Source organism: Callospermophilus lateralis, unplaced genomic scaffold, assembly GCF_048772815.1.
Source record: "Callospermophilus lateralis isolate mCalLat2 unplaced genomic scaffold, mCalLat2.hap1 Scaffold_858, whole genome shotgun sequence".
Lineage (NCBI taxonomy): Eukaryota > Metazoa > Chordata > Mammalia > Rodentia > Sciuridae > Callospermophilus > Callospermophilus lateralis.
In genome coordinates, this window is record NW_027516671.1 from 416,364 (window position 1) to 440,763 (window position 24,400).

At 42.6% G+C, this 24,400-nt stretch overlaps 1 pseudogene; it reads right to left on the reverse strand.

The window, feature by feature from the left end:
* LOC143387521 (leucine-rich repeats and immunoglobulin-like domains protein 1) overlaps positions 1-24,400 on the reverse strand; it is an 89,226-nt pseudogene that overhangs the window by 36,716 nt on the left and 28,110 nt on the right.

A 24,400-nucleotide genomic window follows, 5' to 3' on the forward strand; every position in this document is an offset into this window, starting at 1 on the left:
TAACAGCTTATAACCTTGAAACTATTTTCCCTTTTGGTTTTAGTAGCAAAAAGATGGTAACCACCTAGATGTGAAGAAAAACACCCAAACCAAGAGCAAGCCTAATGACACTCTAAGTTGACATGTAAAACTATGTACTTATTATGTGTGATGTGATATTTTGAAGCATACACAAACACACACACACACACACACACACACACACACACACACATCATGGTAAAATTAAATCTAGCTAAATGTTTTATCCCACACAAAGCTTACCAGTTTTTCTATATAAAATTACTATGAGGTATCTCATCAAAATCCTGCACTTGGGTTTATTTTCCATTCATCTTTTAGTGACCAGTCATAGAATCCTGGAAGGCATCTCTGCTTACCTTCCTGCAGGGCTAGAGCCACTGTCTTCACTTTCCCATTGGCCATTTTTACTTCTTGAAACTGGGGGCTGCAGAATTCCAACAGCTAGTGGATCAGCATCGTTTTCTTCTCTACCAATCCATTCTCCAATCACTCGGGGCCTCAGAAGAGAGTAATTGAATTCCACTGTTTCCTTAAGAGAAGAAAAGAATGTGCTGCTTTAGATGGCTTTTTCTTGTTCATGGACAACAGGAAAATAACCCTGTCTAGAGGGTTGGCTGCTCACTCAAACCAAAATGTTCTTTTCTTTCTCCTGAATTGACCTAAAACTTCAGTTCTCCTCATCTCTACTCAACTTCTTGTTCTGTGTGGTTTATGCTGATTCCTGAGGATCACTGTGATACAGGATTTAGTAATAAAATCTTGGATTTGGATTTGGAAGGCTACACATGTGTTCTAAGATGAGGAGTAGGACTAGCATTCCTGGTGGAAGGAGGAGGGTGCTTTAGGGACCAAAAATTGAGAGTGTGGAGTCACTCCTGGGAAATGGTACATAATTTCTCTGGAAGAAATTGGGTTTGGGTCAACAGACAAAGTGAAGAGGCAATAGGGCCAGATGGACACATCATCTCCAATTGTGAAGACTCCTGGACTTTTAAAGATCCAGTAGAGGTTTGAAGCAGGGCAATGTCAGGGAGAGGTATGTCATACTAATTCAAAAAATGTCAATCTCTTCTCATAGATTTAAAATGAGGTAACTCACTCAATTGAATGACTTGAACATGATTCAGCTATAAAAATTGTATTGCATGAAGATACTGAATATATGTAATTGCTAGGGATATTTTAAGTGAAAAAAGGACAAGTTAAAAAAAATACATATACATTGATCTAATTTTCATTTAGAATTCACATGGATTGACATCCATCATTCATTCATTTTCTAATGTCCATTGATTCTTAGTATGTGCAAAAAGCTGCTCTTTACTAGGCAAAACATTGAGTAAAACCAAAGTTTTATAAAGGTTTTATTTGAAGGGGAGAATTGAGGGTGATCTTAAACTTTTGATTTGGTATTTCCATGTCTTTTCAACATTTTATGATAAATATAATCTGGTGATTTTGAAAATATTTTGATCTCAGAAACACATGCTTTATTTAAATTATGTCTATTGATAAGTTTTAGTATTAGAAGTGTCTTGAACAATTTTGAAAATGTAGATCTTGTGTTCTGAGTCTTTACAATTCACAAATATATAAATCCAATACATGATACAACAAAAATAATATCATATATGTAATACAATGTGTAGATAAATATAATTTCAAAAGCAGCATATAAAGAATAATGTAGATAATATTTGATGAGAATTTATCAAATATAATTTCAAAAGAAGCATATAAAGAATGATGTAGATAATATTTGATAATAATTTCTCCAAGTGTGAATAAGTAATAAAAGGTAGTTGGATACCTAAATACTGTTTTAGCCTATGAAACATAGTAGATGTACTTCAATAAGAGTGTGTAACTTTTTTTTTTTAAAGAGAGAGTGGGAGAGAGAGAGAGTGGGGGAGGGAGAAAGAGAGAGAATTTTTTAATATTTATTATTTAGTTCTCGGCGGACACAACATCTTTGTTTGTATGTGGTGCTGAGGATCAAACCCGGGCTGCACGCATGCCAGGCGAGAGCGCTATCGCTTGAGCCACATCCCCAGCCCCAAGAGTGTGTAACTTAACAAGTAATTTGAACTCTCTCTGCACTTATGTTCCCTGGGTTAGAAAAACAAAGAACTCCAATAGATTTCAGCTGTGAAATCATGTAATTAAATTAATTTTTTGAAATAACTGGAAAGTCATATTTATCTGCCAAAATTGAATGTCATTTGAAGTAAAGGAATTAAAATTGAGTATATTGGTAAAAGTTAAATCTGCATTTGCTTTTCAAAGCAGACTAGGGAAAATACATGTTTCAGAACTTAAAAAATGAATGTATTTACAGAGGCAGAATCTAGTTTTGGCAATTTGAAATGTTATTCTCTGAATGTTATTTCATCCAAGCATAAAACGTTGGTAATGGGAATTATTAAATCTACTATAGCAAATTAATTCATAAGTAAGGGTGGAATCATAAAATTCTGTGTATATGCTAAATATAATTATTTATGGACATGAAATCTATTCAAACCATTTCTATGCATATATCTGGAAGAGCAGAATTGCTGCAAGGGTTGAGTTGGGTAAGAAGAGATGTTTGGTAATCAGTATGGGCAGGTTATCAGAACAGGAATTTGATGGTGTGGTTTAGCAACCTACAAAGTTTTATTTTATAGGTGATGTATCAAAAAGGTGAGATAATGAATTCAATGTTATTCATTTTATTTACATAATGGAGAAGGATTTGGTTTGAAGATTTGTCCTGCTATTGGCTCATAGTAGCCTAAGGACTGGTACAAAGAAAGTAACAGCACAACAGAATGAATAAACTTAGGATCCATAAAACAAAAAAAAAAGAAGAAAGAAGGAAAGAGGATTTAAAGTTGGGTATGATCGAAAACTTGTGAACTGCAAAAAATCAGAAATAACTCTGCAGTTGCTTACTGGGAAATTAAATAAAATTATAGACTCCAGGTATCCAGGATATTTAACTCCTCTGGCAACAGAAATATGCAGGATATTTAACTCCTCTGGCAACAGAAATTTAATGAGAAATAGCTGACAAGCAAGGCAATAAAAAGCCACAGAATCTTGGAGTGAATTTTTAGCTGGTAGTTAAGTGAGATATGGTGTTTTAAAATAAAAGACTAAATTAATGCCTTTGGCTTTGCAATATCGTGGTTGGCGAAAGCTGTGAAATGCTAAGGAAATTATCATGGGAGGCTTTTTTATTTTTTATTTTTTGTACTGTTATAGTTAAAGCTTTGTCCCAGGGTTTCATAAACGGACTTCCAGACCACTCATGTATAATCGAATCAAGCCTTTATTGAAGCACACCAGTGGCGGCTGACCAGAACATAAAGCTGTTCCCCTGATCAGCCCTGAACAATTGCAAGGGCACTCCTTATAAGCCTGAAAACCTCAAAAGGGATGTTCAGGGGGCCTAGCCAATGCAAGCAAGCCAGGTAACAGAAGCGGGACAGTGCAGTCAAGCAGAGGAAAGCCTAACCAATCACAGTTAGCCCAGTCACCCCAGTTACAGAAACAGAGCCCTGTTACCCTAGTTACAGAAACAAAATACCCCATTAGGTAGTTCCGTGTTCTTAAAGGTTTCTATAGCAAAAGGAAAAGAACATCTTGCTCCAATCATTACTCTTCTACTTGGCATGGTTGTTTTACAGGATGAAGTCATAAAACAAAATGGAGTCACATTTGCACCTACTATCACAGTACCAGGGATTGAACCCAGATGTAATTAACCACTGAACCACATCCCCATCCCCCTTAACTTTTTTTTTTCTAACTTTGATACAGAGTCTCACTAAGTTGTTTAGGGCCTTGTAAAGTTGTTGAGGCTGGCCTTGCACTTGTGATCCTCTTGCCTTAGCCTCCCAAAATTCTGGGATTGCAGGTGTGCACCACAGCACCCAGCAAGTGGCTGCATTTTGATTCTGACAATTTTCACCAAAAATATAGGTGCAGAAACAGAACATTCAATGTAGAAATATAAAGGAAGAAGGAATTCAGGAGAACCTCTGGAATAGCCTGGCCCACACTCCCCAAAATAAACAAGAGGAAGCATCCCTGTTACAAACAATGGAGCCAGATCTGAAGTTTTCTCCACTCTGCTCTGAAGCATCTTATGGTAAAATTAAACCATGCCTAGTTCTGCTACAGCCAACATTTTTCAAATTATTCAAAATGTCTTATGTAAAATAGTGTTCAGAAAGCATTTTAAATGAAGGGACCTGGTCTTTGGCATGCTAGAAACTAATGTCTCTTGAAAGCACAGTTCATGCCAGACCACCCTTGGGAAGGAATAAGGGAGACAAACAGACTGTTGTTCAAGTCATAGCTTTAGGCTGCTCCAGCTAAGTTCCATTAGAAGAATTCAGTCTCTTCTCTGAGACAGGTGGCTATTGCTAACGACCGTGAGAAATAATAGTTCAATCCAAACTGATTTCTACTAAGAAATATTTATTTGGGCATTTCTTTGGTCTCATTTTTCCATTTGGGCAGGAAACAAAATATTCTACAGTTCAAAAAGTCAAATAAAGCTAGGCAGAATCAGGTGATGCCTTTTATGAATGGATGAATTTGTAAAGTGACCTCTTAGGAACCCTGTGGTTATACTTCCTAACAATGCAGATATAAAAGGCCCAAATCTCACTTTCCAATCAGTTTCAGAGGTCTGGCAGTATTGTTTCGAGAAACAGAAAATAATGTCTTGTCCATTCCAAAATAAATAGAACAAAAATGAAGCTCACTCATGGTTTAGTGCCCACGACATTTACAATAGCACAGTGCATACACAACCTTCAAGGCACCATCTATCAATGACATGGCCATCCAACAGAAGAGGCAAAACAACTGCAGGGAGCTATCTAAGGTCTCCTGCCATGATCCCAGTGCTGGGGGACAGCCAGCTCCTTAAATTACCTCCCCAAGTGACCTAGAATTTAAATTTCACTTCACTAGGAAACAGGAAATGTTTTTAATTGATTTAAATGAGCATTCCAAGTCCCAAACCAAATGATGTTTGGTAAATTTTTGTAGATAAGGGCAACATTGTCCTGTTTGAGTGTAGGACAAGAATATATACATGACGAAGAATTGGGAATGGAGGTGATGGGGCAGATAACTCTTTAGGATTTTAAATGGGAGCAAAGGTCTCAAAAAATGGTAATGGTGGGCTGGGGATGTGACTCAAGTAGTAGTGTGCTCGCCTGGCATGTGTGCGGCCCGGGTTCGATCCTTAGCACCACATTCAAACAAAGAGGCTGTGTCTTCTGAAAACTAAAAAATAAATATTAAAAAGAAAATCCTCTCTCTCTCTCTCTCAAAAAAAAATTAAATGGTAATGGAAGTGAGTCTATGCTTTAGACAGTCATTAAGATCCATTTGCTCACATCAGAAATCAGCAAAGATGTGATGTGTTAAGTTTGATAACCTATTGCTGAGATCGGTGAGAAACTGCACAGCTCTGAAGACCAGAGCCTGTATACCACAGGCAGGTATCAATAATGTTGGACAATCTGAAGGGAAAGCTGGGTCTTGTCTCCAGGCATTCCAATAGATGTCACAAAGAATCACAAACCAAATATGTAGCGGCAGGGGAAAGAAGAAACAAAGGAAACACTATATACATACTTGGCTGAGCTAATAATGCACATTTTATTGCTTATTATTCTCTGAAAATCTCTACATTTTTATTATTTGATTGATGCTTGTGCATGAGGCATACTCACCTCCTGGCGAGTTTAATGTCATTAAACTGACTTTGGGCCCCAGGTAGAAAATTCAGCAGTTAGGTTAAAAAGTGTTCTATAGTATATTTCATAATTATTGAATGTATTTCTAAGAATTACCAAAGAGTTAATTAACTAATCAGAAACCCCTTATTTCTAACAAGCTGCTAATTTATTCCAATTCTTCTTCAAAGATCAATTTATTTTTCCATGTATATACTAATTTATTCAATTTATTCAAGTCAGGCTTTCACTCCTTCTCTTTTGAATATTTCCTTTAACTGTTCAAAGTTGGCCTGAAGTTGAGCCTATACCTTATTGCCACATAAAGAGTCCTGAAATTTTCATTTTATTTCTCCTGCTCAAACACTCTTTTCTGTGTGCACTCCAATTTTAACAGAATAATACTCAAATTCTTTGGTGTCTAATTTTTAAAATAGGCCAACATGCCAACATATCATGCAGTATATTAAGAGTCTGCATTAAAGGAAAATGTAAAGCCAAGGTGCCTTCCACTCTGCTTGTAGCACATGAACTTGCTGAATTCAGATGGACTTTGCTCATTATCACATTCTGGGTGCTCAGTAGCTAATCCTTTCTAGACTTCACATCTCCTTTAGCTTATATCCCACCCTTTAGGTTTCATTGCAGATTCTGCTTTTTTCAATTTGTCCTTAATATTCCCTAGTGGAATTCCACAAAGATTAATATGGGACTGTAGGAAAATTTTGTACGAGCCAGCAATGGTGTTCTTCCTTTACAACCTCTACAGTTTTCTCTTTCTTTATTTTTCTTTTTTAATGGTGTTTAGATGTAGTTGGACACAATACCTTTATTTTATTTATTTATTTTATGTTGTGCTGAGGATCAAACCCAGGGCTTAATCATGCTAGATGAATGCTCTACCCCTGAGCCACAACCCCAGCCCTCTATGATTTTTTTTTGATATCTTAAACCCAGATGTTTGAATGAAGCCTCTATTAGGCTTCCTTTTATTTGCAATTTGTGTAGACTTGACTTGCTCATGTCCTGCGTGGGCGAGGAGGGTGGGTACCCCTAGGAGTAATGGGCTGGCTGTGCAATAAAAATTATAAAACTAATATATCAAGAAATTAAAGACAAACAGGCAAGAATATATGTAAAGCAGGGGCATGGCCAGTTGAGCCTACTAGAAGGGTCTAGCTTCTAACAAAGAAGAAGCCTGTGCCTGCTTTATTTATAGTGGTACAGATCAAAGGGTATCAGTATGTATAAGGTTTCCATGTGGGAGGAGTCTTTTCTTGGTGCTTGCTTCTTTAGGTGGCAGGGATGCCACAATAAACAGGTTATTTGGCTTTTGGCAGGCGACGCCCATCTCCAGGAGGCTCTTTGATCCTAAGGCTGTGAGTTAGGACAGCATGATCCAGGCATTCTTGTTGTGGAGGTGGGGGTGGGGGTATTCCACACAGGAGTTTCTGAAAGAGTGTCCTCTCTGCCTTAATAACTAGAATAAATATATATTTATATATAATTATATATTATATACATGGCCTCCAACAGACTTGGTAAAAGATGATTCTTTATCTCAATACTCTGAGTCTAGGAAATTTAGAATGTTACAATACGTGTGTTATGAGTTGGAATTTTTAAAGGAGTCATTTGACTGATGAAAAACCACTTGGAAATAAATTCAGTACTAATATATAGCTACTGTAAGTGAAGTGAAATCCACAATTATAAATATATAATAAAATACATACCTTCATTAATGCAATTAGGCATGTGCTGTTTAACAATGGAGTTATGTTCTGAGATATAGAAGTATATCCCCAAATGGGAAAAATATAACGAATTTGGAAGTGTACAGGTCATTTCACTTTCCTTTTGCTTAAAATATTAGTTGAAAAACACTGGTACCTGAATAGAGCATCAGGTTACATAACTAATTTGGGAGCAAAATCTACCATTGAGAATAAAAATTATGAGCTTACCTCATATCATTAAAAGCAAAGAGAAAAATCACTCCACACAAAGAAAAGCTGACCTATGTTCCCAGCCTGTTAGTATATTATTAATGTCATGATGCCATTGTCCTCTGGAACATTTGGTTGCTGTTTGCATTGTTATTATTGAGTCTTTATATAGCACATTCATCTTTTATTGGTTTTAAAAGGTCACTTGTGATCTAAGCATTTTCCAGGTTACCCTTCTTTTCTTTTCTTGAACTTGGTGATGGTGTTTGTTTGGTTTGTTGTACTCTGAAAGATTCCATGCTCTGAAAGATACTCTGGACACTGAGGATATATCCAGGATACCTGTCTTTAGAGCCTGCCTCTGTACCTGTGGGAAACATTAAAGATCCATGTGTCCTCATCTGGTTAGAACAAGGCTCCCATCCTCAGCATTCATCATCAGTCTCTGCAGATTTTTGTCCAAAGTAGATAGGTGAAAGAGGTAAATTGTGTCTGCCTCAAACTTCTCTCTCTATTGGAGAGAATAAACTTGCTCTTTTTCAGTAGGTAAAATAGACTGTCTCTAAAATTCATACACTGTTTTGCAATTATTTTTAAGGACTTGCACCTAAATGACTTAGATTGTCAATGTGTTCATAGCCACAATTATATTGATCTGTGCCACTCTTTGACCTGCTGCCTCAATTTTATCTGGTCATGCAGTTCAAGGGAGCTAGATTTTGAAAATTTTTATAAATTCTTGCCAAAAGTGATAGGGATCTGATTTCAGTATTGTGGCTTCTCATGGTTATATAGAATTTGAGTTTCCTGTGTACAGGAAAAATTGCAAGACAACTTATCTTTTCTTTCTACATTCTTCCAACTCTCCATTTACCACTTCTGGTCAACTTTGAATTCACCTCAGATCCATGCTAAGAATGGGATTAACCCTGAATCCTAACACAAGTTAAACCCATGGTTATCACTTGGATAAATGTTCACCAAAAAACTATGTCTTAAAGAATTGTGGTTATCAGCCTTTAGTGTTTCAGGGAGATGGTGGACCCTTTAGGAGGTGGGGCCTATTGGAGGGAAGTTAGGTCATTGGAGAAATGCCCTTGGAGGGTATATTGATATCCCAGACTTTTCTTGTCTCTCTTGGCTCTCTGGCAAACGTGCAGGAGTGCTTCATATTCCCACCATGATGGACTGCCTCACCTCAGGCCCAAAAGCCATGGGGCCATGCAACCATCTGAAACTGTGAGCCAAATAAAACTTTCCTTATTAATGAAGATTATCTCAGTTATTTGGTTACAGCATTGGAAAGCTGACAAACACCTATTAACATCAACTGATCCAGCTAATGCCCAAGATGATTCCACCTGGCAGTCCCTACATAAGATAGCACTCCTTTGTCTGCAAATCTGTTTGTATGAAAACAGAAGAACTCTAAATGTGTCACCATGACTCTTACCTTGCTATGCCTATTTCCCTCCTAAGAGGTCTCATATTTTAAGGCAGAAAGTAAGCCACTGGGCAGAGATTATTGTCTGGCTTGTAGAGCTGAGTACTCCTGTCTGCATCAATAGGGAAACATTTTAACATTCAAGCTCTAGAAAGAGTTTGAAAATCAACTACCATCAAGACCTTTATCCCTGGCTTTAATCACCTCTTTCATTAGCCTGAGCCTGTGTAGTTCCTTTTCCATTTCTATTATTCTCAACCAAGGACTTGTGTTTCCAAATCTTTGTTCTTTTGAGCCCCTAGCTATTTCTTCCCATTTTATTCCACTGAACTCCACCTCATACTCAATCTGTCCACCCCAGGCTCACAAGTCCTTGCCTGAAGTATGGCCATCTCTTTTTGATTAAGCCAGAGCTGCATCCTGTCTGCATTCCTTCACTTCTAAGCAATTCCTTGTTCCTCCTTCTATAGGGGATTGTAGGCTGATTATTAAATCAGATTCATATACCCTGTTACTGAGATTTACTTCCCATTTGATCCCAAACTGGGGTAATTTTCAGATTTTTGAAAATATTCACACATGACTTAAAGCTTTGACAGCACCACTAAACCTCACCATCTTCCACCCATGTCAAGATACAATCACAGTTACTTGCTTTTCTCCATTTCTTTCATCCATCTACTCCCATGGCCACACCCTAAAACCTGCCATCCCCCAAACTATCCCTTTTCTGATGCTTTATATTTCAGTACCTCATTCCTTACCCACTTTCTTTGGTGATGTTTGTCACTCATTGTCTTCTCTTCAGTTTTTGGGCATCTCCCTTTTTGCACACTCTATCAGCAATTCTCTGACCTTTCATCTTTTTTCTATTGAGCCTAGACCTCTTCATCAATTCTACGTTTCCTGTAAATCCATTAGGCTTATCTCATTATATATTTCATTATATACTCCAGTTGGCAAATCTTGCTACCGAAACCCACAACTTAAAATATTTGGCATCCTACCTCTGGACTCTCATCAGATACTGAACATATAATTAGATGCTATTTTACCATCCTAGTGACATATATTATGTTAAAAACTGAACTTACTCTATCAAAATTTGGTTAAGCTTGAGTGAAGAAACAAATTGCTGTTTGTAAGGTGTTTAAAATCATTATCTTTTTTGCATTTAAAAATGAAGAAATGTCATGCTATATTTGGCATGGTATCTTCTAGACCAGGAATGGAAAATATACTTCTTTTTCATGCCAATTTCAATTGCTTAGAGTACCAGTAACTCATTTTTATTGACTACTGAACACATAATGCACAATTTGGTTAACAGGATTTGGACATTAGAGGATTAGAGAAGGTAGACTGTTTTCCAAGCAGTGCTTAGCTGATATGTATTCAACCATCAGGTTTCAGCTTAAACAGTATTTCCTCAAAGACAATTTATCTTGAAACTTGTTCTAGATCTTACCATGTGGTTCTTATCATAGCTCTTAATTAATATCCCTGCCCTAATAGACTAACAGGTTCCCTAAGAGAACTTTTCTATCATGCTTACCATGGTATCCTATGCTTAAGTGTCTAGCAAATGCTTAATAAATATTTACTGAATAAGTTGCATGATTCTAACCTGCAAACCTGCTTTGCACATACATTTTCTAGCCCAAAGAAGCCATTTGTTGTCTCCCTAAGGACACCATATATCCCAATTTTCATTCCTGCCATTTGCTCAACACTTATAAATGAACCTTTATTAAAGACACCTCAGTGCCTTTTGTTAGACACTTCAATATTTTACATGTTTTCAATGTACATTGTACCAAAATTTCTATAAATAAATAAATTTGTACATAAAAGTAATACTTCCTCTTTCACATTGCCTCTCAGAAGCAGCAAATTCACATATTTTGTGGAAGTAACATTTATTAGTTAACTGTTGAGTACAAACCAATGGATCAATGATGACCTCTGCAACAATGATGTCCTCTGACAGGAACATCTGACATAGGTAGCCATTTGGCTAATATCTCCCTTCAGCTTTTTGGCTAAAGAAATGTACTTTGAGATTTTTTAAGGACCTTATTTGTTTTGATGTAATTTTCAGTGAATTACACATTGGCACTCACAAGACAGTTAGCTACAGGTCTCAAAAGTGTAAACACACCCAGGTCTAGGGCTAAATCTTATGTAGTCCACACCCAGTCCCGTCTATGTGAAGGGAGGGCATGGATGGGCCTGCTCAGGCTCCTCAGTAGACATGAGCTAGCCCTGGAAGGTGAGAACTTGATCTTTTTTACCCCCAATGTAATATTATATTGGCAGAATTAAAACGTCACTATTGAAAAATCCACAGGTACCAACACCAGCAGCCTTTGCCTTAATAAAAAGCCTCAGCTAACAATCTGGCGACATGGACAAGATGACATTTGCTTTTAAGAAAAAGTGAGCTTCAGAGAAGGAAGAAAGGCCTACCGTCCTAACTCATGGCTTGTGGTGGATTAGCAACCTTCACTCCACCCCTCAAAGAAGCAAGCCTCCAGGGAAAAGCCCCTCACAGCAAAGACACATTGCAGGAGCCACCAACGCAGGCTAAACGTAACTTTGAAGAGCACACAACACCAAGGACTCCCCGTCCTTCCAAACCCACCAGGAACCCCAGGAAACAAATGTGGTTTTTGTCTCTAATTCCCACCATGCACTAAGGCACCAGAACTATTCCTAACCCCCCTCCAAGGAAACAGCAACCTGCAGGAAAGGCCAAGGAGGCCTCTGGGAGCTCCGTGCTGCCTGAAGGGAACACAGGGCAGGGCTGAAGGTCTGCGGGGTCCGCGTCGCACAGCCTCACTATAGAGTACAGGCAAAGACCCCTGGGGAAAGAGAAGGCTGTCAGAGCCAAGTTCCAGCATGACCAGCTGTGGCAGCTAGTGTAGCTGCCAGGGAGGCCAGAAGGACAGTAAGGGATCACCTTTTCCATCTAGGGACACCGCTGGCTTCCTCAAGGATGTCGGCATTCTATTGTTTGCTGGGGTAGAGGGACCTGTCCCCGGCCCCACTGCGAGGATGATGTGGAGAGTCTCCTTGGTCGCCCTGGCTGGGATCCTGCCCACACAGTGCACTTGGCTGTGTGCTGTCCCTGCATGTGGGCTGAGGGTGGGGGGCCTGCTCCTTGGAGTAACTGTCCACATCAGCATTGCAGTCACTGCACACGAGAGGGCCACTGGGTTCTGAAGGAGAGATGGGCCACGTCAGAGCCACCCCCACAGAAGAGGCCACCCACCTGCACCCAAGTGGGGTCCTGCCCCCGGCCTGCAAACGCCCCCTCACCAAAGACCTTCACAGAAAAGGCTGGGCACATGCCACACCGTTAGTGGAGATGGGGTCCTTCTTGCTCACATGCCCCAGATTAAGCTAATCTTGTACTTAGAGAATGTAGTCACACTACTGTGATCAGAGGCAAAAAAAAAAATAGAAAAAAGAAAAACCCCAACAATTTAATTAGGTACCAGGCAGGGTTAAGAGTTTTCTGAACAATTAGAAATTTAACCTCAAAATAGCCCTGGTGAACAGATACTAAAACCCCCTATGTTGCTTATTATTCTGGAAAATTATTGCTCAGGTTTACTGTACCATAAATAGTAACTAAGAGACACACTCATCTAGAATTAAAAGGGCACCAGGCCAGAGCTTCCTGTTTATATACTAAATACCCAATTTAGGGAGTGCTAGACGGAAATGTAGGCATCTCCCCTCTTCATTTAGTGAGTGGGTCAACCCAGATCTTGATTTCAAAAAGGCACTGCTTTTCCTGGTGGAAGCATCACCTACCCATCTTAGGTGGACCAGGTGTCCCAGTGGCTTTTTCTGACACTTTCCAGGGCTCTTTACTGTATCTAACACAGAGCTTGGGCTGCCTCTGCATGATGCTGTGGACGTAACCTCTGGGAAGAGGCCCGCATCTCTCAGACACACACCTGCAACAGACTCCCCAGGTTAGAAACTGCAGAGGAGGTCTCAGTGAGTTTGAGGAGCAGGACGGGTGGGGCTGCTGCTGCAGTCTCTCTATCAGTGTGAGTTACTACTGTGCCACCACGAAGCTGGCAATGGGCCTGTTTTCTAGTACCACTTTCCCAGCAAGCAGTCTTTGAGAATCTGCAACCATGTTAGAGGAGCAGCTCTCTCAGGCCCGGCCTTCAGCTCAGCAAGCGCTCACAATCTCCCACCAACTGAAACAGCGCCCCCTGCAGAGAGCTTTCCCTGTGAGTCTGGAATACAGAGCAGGTGTGGGCACTGCCGCTGCACTCGCATCCCTTGGTACCTTCATGGTGCCAGAGCCCCCACACAGATCCCAAAATCCAGGGATGCTCAAGTCCCTTGTATATAATAACACACCATTTGCACATAACCTGAATACACTGTCCCATGTAAGTCAACCTAGATTAAGCATTGTGACTAGTAAAATGTAACTTTGTGTGCACAGATATTGGACTGTGTTTTGGGGGAATAATGACAAGGAAAAGAAGGCTGCATGTGCATGCACCTTCTCCGCCCTGGATATTTCTAGTGTGTAGAAGATCGAACCCACAGATACCAAGGGCCAACTGTGGAAGCAGGGCTTGGTTTCAGGGCTGTTTCTGACAGTGGTCCTACCTTATCCCAACTGGGAGGCTTACTGATAAGCCCATATGGTGACCTTCTGGAGAGACAGGATGTTGAAACCTCTGCAAAGCTTGCACAGACCAGGACTGAGCTGAACAACAGAGGCCTGGGCCAGCAGCTGCCTCGTTCACCTGATGCTCCCTCCCACCTAATGCCAGACACCTGAATAGGGAGCTAGAGGCCATCTCCACCTACGGAGGACAGTCACCTAGATAGAGCTCCATCTCACTGTGTCAGAGGCCTTACTGTTGCTCTCGATGTGCTTGTTGGCCCAATGGCCACCCTCAGTCCTGATTGAGGTTTCTCACCAGTCAGAAAGGGTCCCCTGAGAAGAGAGGTAGCTTGGAACATCTTGTGGCACAATAGTTTCATCTGCAAGGAGATAAGACAATGAAATATTCAGGATTGCGGTGACAACAGATGCAGATGCACATTCACTGTCAGGTCCCAAACAGGATCCCCTGGCAACAGCCATCGAGGCTGCGCAGAGACCAGGAGTTGGTGCAGGTAGGAGGCCCTCCCAGACCCGAGCTGAACCTGAGCCCAGGTCAAAAGCATGTGAGACCACAAAAGACGGGGAAGAGTGACAGGAAGGGAGACAGAACTAATAAATCCACAGCACTGTGATGCTTCAGGGACAATCCACCTCCGTTTATGAGGAGGACATCAGCAGGAAGTTCTTTTTTTTTTTTACTTGTCAATAGACCTTTAGTTTATCTATTTATATGCTGTGCTGAGGATCAAACCCTGTGCCTCACTCATGCCAGGCAAGTGCACTACCACTGAGCCCCAGCCCCAGCCCCAAGGCAGTTCCATTTCAGGCTCTGCCCTGAGTATGAACCCAGTGTCTGCAGGACCAAGGCTTAAGTTCTCCAGAACCACATTCCCAGAGGTCTTGGAGTTCCTAGAGCATGAGAGCTCTTGAAGAGTGTGGACCTGGCTTCTCCTGCCCTGGAAATGAATGGCCACCATGCTCACTTGTGTTGGTGACACTGTACTCCTCGCTCTTCTTCCTGGTTTGGTAGATGATGCACACCCACACCAGCGACATAAGAACAATGCTGCACACCACGGTAATGGTGAAGATGCCATGGTGGTCCTTCCTGCAGCCAGGCGTGGGCAAGATGCTCAGCTGGCTGTGAGTGCGCTCCGTGCCCAGCGTGTTGGACATCTCGAAGGTGTACTGGCCCGCGTCCTCCACCACCACGTTCTAGACCACCAGCAGCTGGTTGCCGGAGGTAAAGTGGTGCCTGTCGGTGAGGCTCAGGAGGCAGTTCCCCTTGAGCCAGGTGATGGGGGGGAGGGGCTGCCAGTCACTGCACTGGAGGGCCACCGTCTCCCCCACAGACACCACGAGGTCTTCCAAGGGTACCACCAAGGACGGGGTCTCTGCAAGAGATCAAGAGACAGCACACTCACTCTGGGGCCTCAGTGCTGTGGTCTGCTTGGTTCTCAAGACATGGCATAATCCTACCTGAGGGCTTCCACCAGCGTGGCAAGCTTTTCAGAAGATGGCTGATCTCTGGTCACAAAGGTTCCTGTTCCCAAACTGTGCTGTGTCCCTGTTCTTGACTAAGACCACACCCCTCCTGCATGCTCCTTGGTCACCAGTTGCTCAAGGTTCTGGCACTGCACTGGCCTTTAGTCTTTTTAAAGAGATAGGAGCCATGGTGGTGGGGCACACCTGTAATCCCAGCAGCTCAGGAGGCTGAGGCAGGAGGATTGCAAGTTCAAAACCAGCCTCAGCAATTTAGCAAGGCCCTAAGCAACTCAGTGAGACCCTGTCTCTAAATACAAAATAGGGCTGGGGATGAGGCTCAGTGGTTGAGTGCCCTGGGTTCAATCCACAGGACCCCAAACAATTTTTTTAAAAAGAGGAAAAAAATCCTAAAAGCAGCCCCAAATTTCAAACAGTAGCAACACCTTCCCGTAACCCCAGGGTTCACAGAGCAACTCCGCAGGCCTTCCCCTCAGTGCCATTTCAGACTCCTACACATGCACGCACACACACACACCCCAGAGTATACCAAGGGTCTAACCTAAGACAGTCAGGGTGGCATTCGCTGACACAGAGCCTGCTGAGTTCTGGGCGGTGCAGCTGTAAATGCCCATGTTATCTATTTTCACATTAGTGATGAAAAACACGTCGTCGTCTGACATGACATGCATGCGACACTCCCGAGCTGCAGGAAAATATGTGCCTCCGTCATTCTGCCAGGCAATCTGGGGGTTGGGGTGGCCGGTGGCCGCACACTCAAGGGGAGCCATGGTGCCAGTCTGGATGGCAATGTCTCGGGGCATTTTGGTAAATGATGGCAGCACTGGAAAACACACACAAAGGGGGAGGTCAGGGGACAGCTGGCTGCAAATGCAGGGAACACCTCTGGGGCAGAGACCCCCAGTGTGCGAGGGCCACTGCTCGATACCTCCCCGCCCTGTGCCACCGCCAGTCCAGGACTGCTACAGCCACCTCAATCAAGAGCAGTAAGCTTCCCAGGGAAAGTGCCAGCCTCTCCCCACCACGGCCTGGCACTTCCTCCACCTGTCCACTCCATCTGGGGATGGAGTCCCAGGCTATGGCTGATATTCTGCCTACTGCACCTCATAGGAAATGGGTCACACAGGTGGGACACTGGGAGTCGGGGCCTGAGGCTTACCTGCCTTCACAAGCCACATGGACAGAGCCTGGGAAACAGAAATACCTGCTCACTAAGCTGCAATGACAGAGGTAAGGTCCATGCATCCCCAGGGCAGCCTGAGGGCCATGCTGCTGAGCACACATAGACAGAAGCACTGGGCTCACTGGCTCAGGTTCAGCAAGCAATGGGACACCAGAGTCAGTGTCCAGCTGCATGGCAGGCATCACCACACTTCCTGTCCAAGCTGCTCTGGTCAGCCAGGTACCATGGCACTCCCCTGTCATCCCAGTGGCTCAGGAGCCTGAGGCAGGAGGATCATGTTCAAAGCCAGCCTCAGCAACTTAGTGAGGCCCTAAGCAACTTAGTGAGGACCTAAGCAACTCAGTGAGACCCTGTCTCTAAATAAAATATAGGAAAGGGCTGGGATGTGGGTAAGCACCCTGGGACCTCATTTACCTGGTGTAAATAACAAATGCCCTGGCAGAGAGTCACTTAGTTGCCTGAGTCTTGAGGTGGCAGTGTGGCCTCTCTAAGAATACGCCAAGACAACCTGAGTGTGGTCAAGTTTGTTCTGTGGTCTGCGGGGCTGACTGAGTGCAGCCTGCTGGCACTTCTGATGAACTTCGAGCGAACTCTGTCACTGGCACTTTAATGATGAGAAAAATCTCCCCGGGTTCTCAGGGAGATGCCCACTCACACTCCTCCCGTCCCCCTCCAAAAATAGCAGCCCTGAAGAGAGCAGCTCTGACAAGCTGCTTTCTGAGTACAGGACCTCATCCCACCCTCCCCCACACTTGTCTTGCTCTCTGCTGTCTTGAGAGGTGTGGACCTGCCCCTGCCCAAGCTGGCCTGTGCTTCCACAGCTGTGCCACCCACTCAAGGGCACAGCTTCCCCAGGGTCTGGGATACGGGACCTAGAAACTGAATTGCGTGGTTCCAGAGAAGTTTAAGGCTCAGCTCTGCCACTCACCCTGCCTCCCAACAGTCACCCAAAGTCCAGGGAGAGGGTGCTTTAACTTGCAGAACCTGCCCTGGGCAAACCCAGGGTACAGTGCGGTCTGATAGCAGGTCAGCCTTCATCCTCTCCTAGGTGGGCAGCTAGCAGGGCGGGGTGCCTGGGAGAGACCAACGGGGGCACCTACCATTCACCGTGAGCTGGGCCTTGTTAGAGTAGGTGGAGCCAAAGTGGTTGGTGATGACACACTGGTAGCAGCCCTCCTGGCCAAAGGTGACCCTGTGGAGGTGCAGGATGGTGGTGTACTCCATCACTTCCCCGTCCTGGGTGCGCACGTGTGGGAAGTTCTCCATGTTGGCATTGGCCAGAACCTCATTGTCCTTCTTCCAGGCAAAGGTCATGGGGGAGCTGCTGCTGCTGGATGCTGAGCACGTGAACCAGATGTCCTTGCCTACCACAGCTGTTGTCGTCTCTGGCTGGGTGATGATCTGTGGCTTTGGGAAGTAGACTGGGGAAAGAAGGGCCACTATGAGGAGAGAGGGACCAGCTGCTGTCACGCTCGCACAAAACCAGGCCAGGGACACCAGGCCCCACCCAGGTGAGGCCATGAGCACGCCCCTGGACTAGAAATGGGCCACCAGCACTTGGTCATCCAGCCCTCCGGAAGCTTCCTAGAGGCCCACACCCACTGCACCTGTTGATACGGCTACACAAGAGGTGCCATTTGTTGTGGCTGCACAAAGGACTCTGGCACAATGGCTTACAGAACGTTGGGACTCCCAGAAATCTGAACTCCCTTAAAATGATGAAAGTACTGCAAAAAAATGGTCAAAATCAATGGTTCCAATTTCTGGAAAATCAAACACAATGATCCACAGGGTGTGGACTCAAGAAAATGGAGGCCTCTTGGAAAGAGATAGGAGCTCTCTGGTGTTAAGAGTTACCCAAGTCCTACCTGCCTCCACCCCACTCTGTGACAGCCTTGAGACTCAGCAGCTAGCACCCATTGAGGGGACAGGTGGAGCTCCCCCAAAAGCCCCATCTGAGCAGTGGCACTGTGTGATCTGTCAGGCCAAGACCTAGAAAGCCCCACTCATGAAGAAGGCTCACCACAGGAAGCCCTGTCCCCAGGCATCTGATGAAAATAGTGGCCACTGTGTAACCATGCCACTGTCCAAGGTGACTGTGGCCGTCGGGGTGAACAGGACAGTTCACTGAAACTGAAGGAAAGTCAGGTGGAGGAGATAGCAGCAGCAGGCCCTGTGAGGTCCACCAGAGTCCTGGGAATCAGGAAGTGCACGCCCACGTGCAGGGTGGACACACACCCTGGAAAGACCTCGGGGGAGCCCTCATTTCTTGCCTGGGCTCAGATGGCAGACACACACAAGCAGGAAGTGAGAGCACACGCCAGCACATACATACCCGGCCTGGGTGAAGGACCCAGGATTTGCTGATGGGCGTGACTTAAGGAATTCTGTGTCCAACTATTGGCTACACACTAGCAAGCCAAGCAGGAACTCAAGGGGTTGTGCAGAGCAGGCTCCACAACACTCATCTAGGAGAGGCCCTAAAGGAACGGTGATGGGCTAGCAAGCCCTGGGGGAGGACGGGAAGATCTGACTCTGGACTTGCCATGTCATTTTACTTTTTTTTTTTTTTGGAACTGGGGATTGAACCCAGTGTCACTTGAACATGGAGCCCCCATCCCCAGCCCTATTTTGTACTTTATTAAGAGACAAGGTCTCACTGAGTTGTTGAGGACCTCCGTTAAGTTGCTGAGGCTGACTCTGAACTCGAGATCCTACTGCATGGGCCTCCTGAGCAGCTGGGATGGGGCCTGTGTTACCGCACCCAGCATATTATTTTATCTTAAATGTCCAATTTTCAACAACAAATTATGAAACAGGTAAAAAAAAAACGTCAATACAAACTGTCCCTGAGGAAATTGAGATCTTGGATTTATTAAACAACATCAGAGGGGCTAGGGATGTGGCTCAAGTGGTAGCGCGCTCACCAGGCATGCGTGTGGCCCGGGTTCGATCCTCAGCACCACGTACAAAGATGTTGTGTCCGCCGAAAAGTAAAAAATAAATATTAAAAATTCTCTCTCTCTCTCTCTCTCTCAAAAAATGTTTTAAACAACATCAGCTATTATAAAACTACTTGAAAAACTAAAACTAGTCTAAAAGAATTAAAGCATGAGAACAGAAACTATAAAAATGAACCACATACAAACCATGGCATTTACAAGTATAGTAACCGAAATTAAAAATCCACCCTAGGGTGGATATAGCTCATTGGTAGAGTGCTTGGCTTGCATGCACAAGGCCCTGGGTTCAATCCTCAGAACCAAATAAAAACAAAACAAAATCCACCCTAGGACTAGGGCTGTAGCTCCCTAGTAGAGCCCTTGTCTAGGATGGGTGAGACCCTGGATTCAATCTCCAGGACTACATAAAAAAACCTAAGTAAAATAAAGGTATTGTGTCCATCTACAACTAAAAATATTTTTAAAAAATCCATCCTAGAGGGCTCAGTAGCAGAACTGAACTTGCAGATGAGTCAGTGAACTTGAGACAGGTCAGTGGAGATATCCAGTCTGAGAATCAAAGAGAATGAAGAAAATACACAGAACTTCAGAGATCTGTGCAAGAGCATCCAGCATCTCAACACACAGATCATGCAAGTCCAAGCACAGGACACAAGGAGGAGGGAGAGTATGTTTGAAGCCCTGATGCACCCAAACTTATAAATTGGATGAAAAACATGCACCCACATATCTGAAAAGTTTAATCAACTCTAAGAAAAAATCATTCAAAAGGCTAGGTTCATCATATTCAAGTGTTAAATGCCAAAGACCAAGCATTTTCAAAACAGCACAAGAAAAACAACTTATCAAGTACAGGGGATTCTTGAAAATATTTGTAGCTGATTTCTTATCCAAAACCAGGAAGGTCAAGAGGGAGAAATATTCAAAGTATTTAAAAAGTCTGGAAATCTCAGGTGAAGCAAAATTATCTTTCAAAAATAAAGATGAAATTAAAACATTCCCAGAGTTTTAAAAAATATACAAACTGAGAGAATTTACTGCTACCAGACCCTACCTACAAGAATTAACTGTGGTGGTGCATGCCTGTAATCCCAGCGGCTCAGGAGGCTGAGGCAGGAGGATCATGAGTTGAAAGCCAGCCTCAGCAAAAGTGAGGCCCTAAGCAACTCAGTAAGACCCTGTCTCTAAATAAAATACGAATTAGGGCTGGGGATGTGGCTCAGTGGTTGAGTTCCCCTGAGTTCAATCCCTGGTACCCCCTCCTACAACCAAACAAAACAGTAAATGAATTAAACACTCTGATCAAAAGGCAAGGAGAACCATAATGGATAAAAAAAACTATGACCCAGTATACACTACCTACAAGAGGCAGTTTAGATCCCAAGACAATTAAACAGTCACCCAATATGAGACAAAATATTTTATCATGCAAATGGGTCAATCCATCAGGAAGACATAAAAATTATAAATATGTGCACCTAACAGAGCTTTACAAAATGTAGAGAACCACCTGTCAGAACTGAAGAGAAGAACAGACAATGTAACAATAATACTCTTATTTCCAATGAAAAGCTAGACAGAAAAACTAGGCAGATGAACAAGGATAAAGAAGACTTGAACAACAGTATAAACCAACTAGTTCTAATATACACCCATGGAACTCTCCATCAAACAACAGCAGAATATTCTTTTGAAATGTACACGGAACAATCTCTAAGATAAGACTATATTTTAGGTCAAAACATAGGTCCAATAAGTTTAAACAGATGGAAATCACACAAAGTATCTTTTTTGATGACAATGGAACAATGTTTAAATCCACAGTGAAGAGAGTATTTGGAAAGCAACTTGTGGAAATTAAGCAGTGCACTTCCGCATAGCAGAGAAGAAGTCACAGGGACGCTGGAAGATGCTCTGAGTTGAATGAAAACGATGTGTTTAGTTTTCAAGTCTCGGAAGCTATGCCTAAAATGGTGCTCGTGGACTTATTGCTGGAAAAGCCTGTATTAAAGAAGTTTAGGACTAGTAATCCAGTTTTTTAACCCAGAAAAAGAAGAATAGACTACACCATCACAAGCAGGAAAAAGAAATTAATCATGATTTGAGCAGAAATGAAAGGAGGAGGACAGGAAAATGAGAAAATCACTGCAAAGCAAAAATTGGTTCTTTGAAAATATCAACAAAATTGAAAAACCTTTAGCTCAACTAGTAGGCAGGAAGGAAAAACAGAAGGCACAAAAAAGGGCACCCTACTACTGACTTTCTTCCAGCCAGAGGAAAATAGGGAACACTCTAACAACTCTATCCAGCTAACCAGACCACCTGGCTGAAATGACTAAATTCCTAAAACTGACTCAAGAAAAAACAAATTCTGGCTCAACACTAAGGAGACACTTTAGAATTTAAGAATTTTTAAATGTAGAATTAAGAAATTCCTATAAAGAAAAGCCCAGACTCAAGAGAATTCTACCAAATATTTAGAGAGAGAACCAATCTAAAACTTCCAAAGCATTTTTTTTCCTCTTTCTTTTTTTGGACAAGTAGATGTAAAGAGAATATCTTCCAACTAATTTTATACAACTATTATTCTAACAACAAACACCTAAGAAAAACATCACACACACACACACACACACACACACACACACACACACATCAACTACAACAACAACTTAGAGAACAATGTCTTTTATAAGTATAGATGCAAAAACTTCAGCAAAAATCCCAGCAAACTGAATTGTACAGCACCTAAAAAGAATCACATACTATAATCAAGTTAGGTTGATCCCAGGAAAGCAAGGTTTACCATTCAAAAATCAATGTACTAGACCATTATCAATAAAACAAAGGGGGGGGGAACCCTATACAGTCATCTCAGAAACACACACAAATATATTACACACAAGACAGAATCTAATAGATTTTCATAATAAAAATATTCAAAAAATTAGGGTTAAGAAAGGAACTTATTTAACCTCATAAAGGTCATCTTTGAAAAATCCACAGTTAATATTACACTTAGCTGGGCTCAGTGGCATGCACCTGTAATCCCAGCAGCTTGGGAGGCTGAGGCAGGATTAAAGCCAGCCTCAGCAATGGTGAGGCACTAAGCAAGTCAATGAGACCCTGTCTCTAAATAAAATACAAAATAGGGCTGGGGATGTGGCTCAGTGGTTAAGCACCCCTGGGTTCAATCCCTGGTACCTGCCCCCCAGAATAAAATTATTGTAAATGGAATTCTTTTCTTGTTTGTTTATTTAGTGCCTCGCAATTGCTGAGGGTGGCTTTGAACTTGCAATCCTCCTGACTAAGCCTCCCAAGCTGCTGGAATTATAGGCATGCACCACTGCAACTGGCTCTAAAAATATTTCTAAAAAAAATTTTGCACAACTGTCTAGAAACTGAAAAACCACCACCACAATTCACAGACTAGAAAATTGTATTTACAAATCATAGACCCGATGAGGTCTAATATTCTGAATATTCTAATATTCAGAACTGACAACTCATAACAAATATAGATCTGAATGTGCTAATATTCAGAATTGATAACTCATAACAAAATAGATAAATGAATAAATGACTTGAGTAGCTATTTTTCCAAAGAAGCTATGCACAATCCAATGAGAATCTAGAAAATTATTCAACATCATAAGTCATTGTGGAAATGTTAAGACTACCATGAAATTCTACTGTGTTCCCACTAGCAAAATCTGAAATAAAAAAGATAGCAAGTGTCCGCAAGCATGAGGAGAAACCAGAATCCTGTACATTGCCAGCAGGTGTGTAAAATCCTGAAGCCACTTTGAAAAAACAGTTTGACAGTTCTTCGGTCACACCTAGAGCTACCACAGGACCCAAAGATTCCATTCCCAGGTGCAATCCCAAGAGAATTCACATAACTAGTGCATGAATGTTCACATCAACATTAATCATAAAATCCCCAAAGCACCATCAAATATCCGCCATCTGATGCATGGATGAAACAAAACCTATATCCATACAGCAGGATGTCACTCAGTCACAGAAAAGGAACTGATGCTTTAAAACTATGCTCAGGGGTTGGGGCTGGGGCTGGGACTCAGTGGTAGAGCACTCACCTAGCATGTGTGAGGCGCTGGGTTTGATCCTCAGCACCACATTAAAAATAAACAAATAAAATAAAGGTGTTGTGCCCAATTATACCTAAAAAAATATTAAAAATATAAAACAAAACTGCTCAGGGGTGCGGGCAGCTCAGGCCCCAGATCCAATCCCCCCACTGGGGGAGAAGACCCAGCAAAGTAAGAAAAGAATAGTTCCTCAGGCCACTTGCCATCCACCAGCACTCATATTAACTGTCCAGAGCAGGCAGGTCACACACACCCGTGGACTAGTGACCGCCATGGCTGGTGGCCAGGAGAAGAGGGAATGCCTGCTAAGGCATGGGGTTGTGGTTTCTTTCAGAAGTGATGAAAATGTTATAAATCACTGAGGATACAAATTTTGAAGACTCTAAATCCAAAGTTCATGTTTTAAAGAGACACACTTTTATGACATGTAAAAATTATATTTATAACACACACACACACACACACACACACACACAAACACACACACACACCGAGCTTTACTGAGCAACAATTCACCTATACTACAGCTCACCCATTTCAAGTTCACAACTTAATGGTCTGTGGTGCATTCAAGAGTAGGTGTCGTCATGACCACAGTCAATTTTAAGATATCTTTGTCACCTCATGAAGAAGCACTTTGTAGCTACTCCCCTTCTCTCTCCATCTCTCCCCAGGCTGGAGCACCTCCTAGGGCATGTCTTACCTCTACAGATCTCCCTGTCCTGGGACTTCCCTGTGACTGGGTCATAGAATCTGCGGTCCTTTGTCACTGACCACTTTCCCTTAGCTTATCATTTTCAAAGTTAATCCAGGCTGTGGGAGGGATGGGA